The 7,125-nt window shown below is 38.1% G+C and overlaps 1 non-coding gene across 1 annotated transcript; it reads right to left on the reverse strand.

The window, feature by feature from the left end:
- Positions 1 to 4,267: 4,267 nt before the first annotated feature.
- LOC116115573 lies at positions 4,268 to 4,374 on the reverse strand. The gene has a single exon (XR_004125682.1). It is a non-coding gene; the product is annotated as a small nucleolar RNA R71 (small nucleolar RNA).
- Positions 4,375 to 7,125: the final 2,751 nt, after the last annotated feature.

Here is a 7,125-nt window from a genome sequence, read left to right on the forward strand (position 1 = left end):
CCCTAATCCATAAAAGATTAGTTCATAGCTAAATCAATAATACAAAAACGAAAAACAAAAATAATCGAGTTCAACATAATGAAAATGAGAAATAAGATAAGAAATCTCCCCAAAAGATGAATCCTTTAAGTAGAATCGAATCTTCACTCTTTAACAACCCAAAATGCTCAAAGTTTTACTAAGAAAAATGCAAAAGCAGCTAACCCTAAAAAGATGAAGAACCCTAGGCAAAAGGCTAAGTTTTTCTTTTATACTTCGTCCAAATAACCCAGCTAAAACCCACACAAAACGAAACTGTGTGTTAAACAAAACTGGAAAAATTGACTGTCACTGCGGCAAAGAATGAAGCAGACACGCTCGTCCCTAGCTTACTTCGCTGCGGCGAAGACAATTCCTTCGCCGGGGTGACGCTTCTTGAAAAGTTATGAAATTATAGAATTGCCACTCTGCTTGCTTCTTCGTTTGATTCTTCGATTCTCGGTGCTCTCCCCTGGGAACAAACTTCATCGTGCTTTATCCTGCTCCGGAACTCTCCTATCTTCTGAGATCCGCTAATTTCTGAGTAAAAAATATCCAATTTTGTCCTTATTTTCTCAAAATGTCCATTTTAATCTGAAACACGAAAAGTAGAGAATAAGCAACAATTCAGGTCAAAATGCACTAGAAAGTACCTGAAATCCGACAAAAAGGTCTAATGAAAACTGTATAATACACGGATTATCAAGCCACATAGGGTCGATACCCCGTTTTACTCAGTTTTTTAGCCACCGATAATGGATCTCGATTGTGGGTGAATCGAGCTCTAGTTTTTGAGCGCTTTCTTTTTCTTATAATCAATACTGGGTTTAGGTATACAACAGAGTCCATCTCATCGAAAACCTAATGACAAAACGAGCAGAAAGCCGCATAGGCCCAATACCCTGTTTTACTTAGTTTTTAGCCATCCATAATGGATGTCAATTATAGGTGACTCGAGCACTAGTTGTTGAGCGTTTTCTTTTCTATATAATCAATTCCAAGTTTAGACATACAGAAAAGTCCATCTCGTCAAAAACCTACTGATAAAACGAGCAAAAAGCCGCATAGGCCCGATACCCCGATTTAGTCAGTTTTTCAGCCATCGACAGTAGATCTCGATTGTGGGTGAATCGAGCACTAGTTTTTGAGCGTTTTATTTTTTGTATAATCAATACCAAGTTTCAATATAAAATAGAGTCCATCTTGTCGAAAACTTGATGACAAAACAAGTAGAAAGCCGCATAGGTCTGATACCCTATTTTACTCACTTTTTTAGCCACCGATAATGGATTTGGATTGTGGAGGAATCGAGCACTAGTTTTTGAGTGTTTGCTCTTCTGTATAATCAATACTTAGTTTAGACGTGCAACAGAGTCCATCTCGTCGATAACCTGATGACAAAACGAGCAGAAAGACGCATAGGCCCGATACCCCGTTTTACTCAGTTTTTTAGCCACCCATAATGGATCTCGATTGTGGCTGAATCGAGCACTAGTTTTTGAATGTTTTCTCTTCTGTATAATCAATACTGAGTCAAGGCATACAAAAGAGTTGATCTCATGAAAAATTGGATGACAAAACGAGCAAAAAGACGCATCGTCTCGATACCCCATTTTACTCAGTTTTTTAGCTACCGATAATGGATCTCGATTGTGGGTGAATCGAGCGCTAGTTTTTGAGTGTTTTCTTTTCTGTATAATCAATACCAAGTTTAGACATACAACAGAGTCTACCTCGTCAAAAACCTAATGACAAAACGAGCAGAAAGCCGTATAGGCCCGATACCTCGTTTTACTCAGTTCTTCAGCCACCAATAATGGATCTGGATTGTGGGTGAATCGAGCACTAGTTATTGAGTGTTTTGTTTTTTGTATAATCAATACCAAGTTTAGGTATACAACAGGGTTGATCTCATTGAAAACCTAATGACAAAACAAGAAGAAAGACGCATATGCCCGATACCCCGTTTTAGTCAAATTTTCAGCCACTGATAGTGGATCTCGATTGTGGGTGAATCGAGCCTTAATTTTTGAGTGTTTTCTCTTTTGTATAATCAATACTGAGCTTAGACATACAACAGAGTTCATCTTGTCGAAAACCTGATGACAAAACGAGTAAAAAGCCATAAAGGCCTGATACCCCATTTTACTTAGTTTTTCAGCTGATAATCTGAGGATTATACTATTTTATTTAGGCTCTTAGGCTGGATTTTAGATACTTCTTAGTTCATTTATGCCTGAATTACTACTTAATTCTTTACATATTGTGTTTTAGGCAAAAATGGACATTTTTAGCAAATAATGAGCGAATTGGAGTTTTTGGACTTAGAAGTGAACGAATCTTAGAAGTTGGGAGAGTTCTAAAGCAGAGTAAAGCACTATAAAGGTTTTTCCCATAGGAGAGCATCGAAGATCGAAAATTCAAGCAAAGAAGCGAGTGGAGGGCAGTTCTGTAATTTTAGAATTCTTCATGAAGATTCGCCACGGTGAAGTTTGTTCTTCACCGCAGCGAAATAAGTTATGCACAAGAGTTAATTTTTACTTCGTCGCCGCGGCGAGATTCCTTCTTCGCCAAGGCGAAGTCTGCGAATTTCAGTTTTCTCTAAAAAGCACAGTTTCATTTTAGGTAAAGTCTTAGGTTTTTGGGCGAACTATAAAAGCAAAACTTTTCCATTTTGCGGGTGTTCGTCGTTTTTCTTAGTAGAGAGCAGATTATTTTCATCTTCCTTAGTTTAGATTTGACGAATTTTGGGTTGAAAAGTGAGAAGATTTGGGATTGAAGCTAGTGGATTCTTCAACTAGGGGAGATCTCTTGTCTTTTCTTTCTTTTCAATATGTTGAACCTTGAGTTTATTGTTTTTCTTGTTTGTTGTTTGAATTAGATATGAACTAACCCATTTTGGGTTAGGGTTTTGATGTAATTCGGATTTCCATGGATTGAGTAATTGATTTTTGTTATTTTCATATGCTATTGCATGGTTTGTGTGGTTATTCTGATTTTATTGCTTTTATTTGATGAACATGATGAGATTGAGAGATGAGTCATGTTAAGCTTCTTGGGTAATCACCATTGTAGTATTGAATGCTAGAGATAGATTTAAGAATCAATGAAATCAATCTAGGATTCCATGTGCTTAAGGAGCTTAGAACTATTAACCTTCAAATTGTTGGGTGCAGAAGTTTAATAGGGAAAAGAAGGAAAACATAGCTTGAGAAGTTATGTTTTACAATTTAGAGAATTCAATTTACAATCAATGCATGTGAATATGGAATAGCATAATCCAGAGGTTTAATCCATAGAGTCCGAATGAAGTCAAAACCCTACCCGGTTGTTTAAATTGATATTACCTTGTTTTTAATCTTGCTTTCATAATTTAGGTTGAATATTTAGCAATTTTTGTTTTAGTTTTAAGTTTAACTTTCTCCCATTAATCCAAACAAATTCGATTGCTCCAACTTGAAAATAGTAGAAAACTTAGTGCTTAGCAACCAATCCTCGTGGGAACGATACTCACTCATCACTTTATCACTTTGTGCGACTGGTGCACTTGCTATTTATGCATGTTGTAGTAACAACGCATCAAGCTTTTGGCGCTGTTGTGGGGGATTGAGTTTTGTGTTAACATTAAAATTTTCGTGTGTTAGCTAGATTAGAGCTTTATTTTTTCTTAATTGTTGTCTATTTAATTTTTGTTATTCTTTTAGGTTGGTTTGTGATCTCACTCTTTCTATTTTCCTGTGTAGTTTATGCGAAAAGCAAGACGTTAGGCAGTTGTTCTTGTTGATCCTGAGATTGAAAGAACCACTTAAAGACTTAACAAAGAAAGAAGAGAAAGAGAGACTACAGTGGAACCAGAAGTCATAGTTGTAGAGATGGCAGAAAATAGAACACTAAAGGAGTTTTCAGTTCCCTCAGTTGGTGGCAATGGGTCAAGTATTACTAGACTAGCAATACAAGCCAACAACTTTGAGATAAAGCTGGCAATCATCCAGATGATCCAACAGTCGGTACAGTTCAGGGGAGATTTGAAGGAAGATCCAAATCTACACATTGCCAATTTTTTGGAGATTTGTGGTACTTTCAAGTCAAACTGAGTGTCAGATGACGCCATCAGATTGAGACTATTCTCATTTTCATTGAAGGATAAAGCTAAGGGATGGTTAATGCATTACTAAGAGGAACGATCACAACATGGAATGATTTAGCATAGAAGTTCCTGACCAAATTCTTTCCTCTACCAAAATCAACAAAGCTGAGAAATGATATCACATCATTTCTACAAGAAGAGTCGGAATCATTGTATGAGGCTTGGGAGAGATACAAAGAATTACTGAGAAGGTGTCCACATCATGGGTTTCCAGTTTGGATGCAAGTCCAAACATTTTATAACGGATTGATGGTGAATGTGCAAACTATAGTGGATACAGCATCGGGAGGAGCATTGCAAAATAAGACTCCGAAAGAAGCTCACAAGTTGCTTGAGGTTCTGGCAAGCAACAATTATCAAAGACCTAATGAGAGGGTGCAACCAAAGAAATCTATGAGTCTCATGAAGTTGATGCATATACAACCATTTCAGCCCAACTGACAGCACTTTAGAAACAGTTGGGAAATATGCTGGTAAATTCCATTCAATCACCTCAACTAACTTGTGAATTTTGTGCAGGTAATCACGTGAGCAGCGAATGTCAAGTGGGGAACACGTTTGCTTCAGCATTATCATCGAAGTAGGTTAACTACTTGGCAGGAAATCAAAGGCAACAGAACAATTCGTACTCCAACACATATAATCCTAGTTGGAGGAATCATTCGAACCTATCTTGGGGCAATCAGAATCAGCAGAATAATCAATGGAACCAAAGAGCATTGCCAAACAACCAAACAGGGGTGAACAATCAATCAGGAGAGTAAAGAGTGACAAAATTGGAGGACATGTTTGGGAAGTTTATGCAAGAGACCATAGGTTTTATGACTGAGATGAGAACAAATTTTAGAAATCAAGGGGCATCTATTCAGAACTCGGAGGTACAAGTGGGTCAATTGGCTGATAAGTTAAATGAGAGACCATAGGGCTCACTACCTAGCAACACAGTGACTAACCCACATGAGCAAGCAAATGCGATAACCCTGAGAAGTGGGACAGTGTTGGAAGAGGTGGAAAAATCAAGGGAAGAAGAAAGTCTATCAAGGGGAGAGAAAAAGGAAGACTCTTATGAGGAGGTTGATGAAGAGATAGTTGCTGAAGAGAAACCATCTAGTTCTAGGGAAGAAGAACAGAAACGGGAAGTGTGGCAAAGACAAAGGAAAGAGAAATTGCCATTTCCTGAGATACCACCAGAATTGGCACATCACACTCCACCCGTGCCTTTTCCTCAGAGACTCAAGAAAAAGAATCAGGATAAGCAGTTTTCTAAATTCATTGAAATATTTAGAAAATTGCATATTAACATTCTTTTTGTAGATGCATTGCAACAAATGTCGAGCTACCCGAAATTTCTCAAGGAGATTTTATCCAACAAAAGGAAGTTAGAGGATGAGGAAACAGTGATGCTCACGGAGGAGTGCAGCGCCGTTCTCCAGAAGAAGCTACCCTCGAAACTCAAAGATCCAGGGAGTTTTACTATTCCTTGCATTACAGGAGATATTACTTTTGATCGAGTTTTAAGTGATTTAGGTGCTAGCATCAATTTAATGCCTTTTTCTATTTTCAGGAGATTGGGAATTGGTGAAGTGAAGCCAACGACCATGTTGTTGCAACTTGCAGATAGGTACATAAAACATCCACGGGGTATAGTTGAAGATGTTTTGGTGAAGGTGGACAAGATTATCTTTCCGGAAGATTTTGTTGTATTGGACCCGGAGGAGGATAAGGAAATACCTCTTATTTTGGGTCGACCATTTTTGGCCACGAGAAGAGCACTCATTGATGTGCAAGAAGGAAAGTTGCTGTTAAGAGTTCAAGATGAAACAGTAATGTTTAATGTGTTTGAAGCTATGAAGTTTCCATCCGAGTCGGATTCATGCTTTAGTGTTGATGTGGTAGATAAACTAGTAGCGGACACCATTGAAGAGAACACTTCATAACTACCTCTAGAAGCATGTATTGCCCAATCAAAAATAGTAGAGGTAGAGGAGTCAACAAAGAATGAATGTGCTAGATTGTTAGAAGCACTTCAGCCGATTGATGAGTACCAAGATCTTGAATTTAAGGAATTTGATTTTGAGAAAGAGAAGGCAAAGGAAAGAAAGGAAGAACCTCCAAAGCTTGAATTGAAACCTTACTTTCCCACCTCAAATACGTGTATCTTGAGGAATCAAAAACATTCCCAGTAATCATCAGTTCAAAGTTGAGCAATTTGGAAGAAGAGCGATTGATTCGGGTTTTGGGAGAACATTGATCAGTAATTGGATGGACTATTTCAGATATTAGAGGCATCTCTCCATCTTTTTGCATGCATAAGATACTCATGGAGGATGATATTAAGCCTAGAGTTCAACCACAATGAAGATTGAATCCTTCATCAGAAAGAAGGTGGTGAAACTTCTAGATGCGGGAATAATTTATCCCATTTCTGATAGTCCATGGGTGAGTCCGGTGCAAGTGGTTCCAAAGAAGGGAGGTATCACAGTGATAAAGAATGAGAGCAATGAATTGATACCAACTAGGACGGTCATAGGCTGGAGAGTGTGTATTGACTACTGAAAATTAAATGAAGCAGCAAGGAAGGATCATTTTCCACTTCCTTTCATTGATCAGATGTTGGAGAGATTGGCAAGGCATGCTTATTACTGTTTCTTGGATGGTTATTCAAGATACAACCAGATTGCCATCGCTCTTGAGGATCAAGAGAAGATGACATTCACTTGTCCTTATGGCACCTTTGCTTACCGAAGGATGCCCTTGGGGTTGTGTAATGCATAGCCACATTTCAGAGATGCATGTTGTTGATCTTGGGAGATATGGTGGAGCAGTTTATAGAAGTCTTCATGGATGACTTCTTTGTTTTTGGTTCTTCCTTTGATAATTGCTTATCTAATCTTTCTTTTGTTTTGTAGCGATGTCAGGAGACAAACTTGGTGCTCAATTGGGGGAAGTGCCACTTCATG

The sequence above is a fragment of the Pistacia vera genome, unplaced genomic scaffold, assembly GCF_008641045.1.
Source record: "Pistacia vera cultivar Batoury unplaced genomic scaffold, PisVer_v2 Contig745, whole genome shotgun sequence".
NCBI lineage: Eukaryota > Viridiplantae > Streptophyta > Magnoliopsida > Sapindales > Anacardiaceae > Pistacia > Pistacia vera.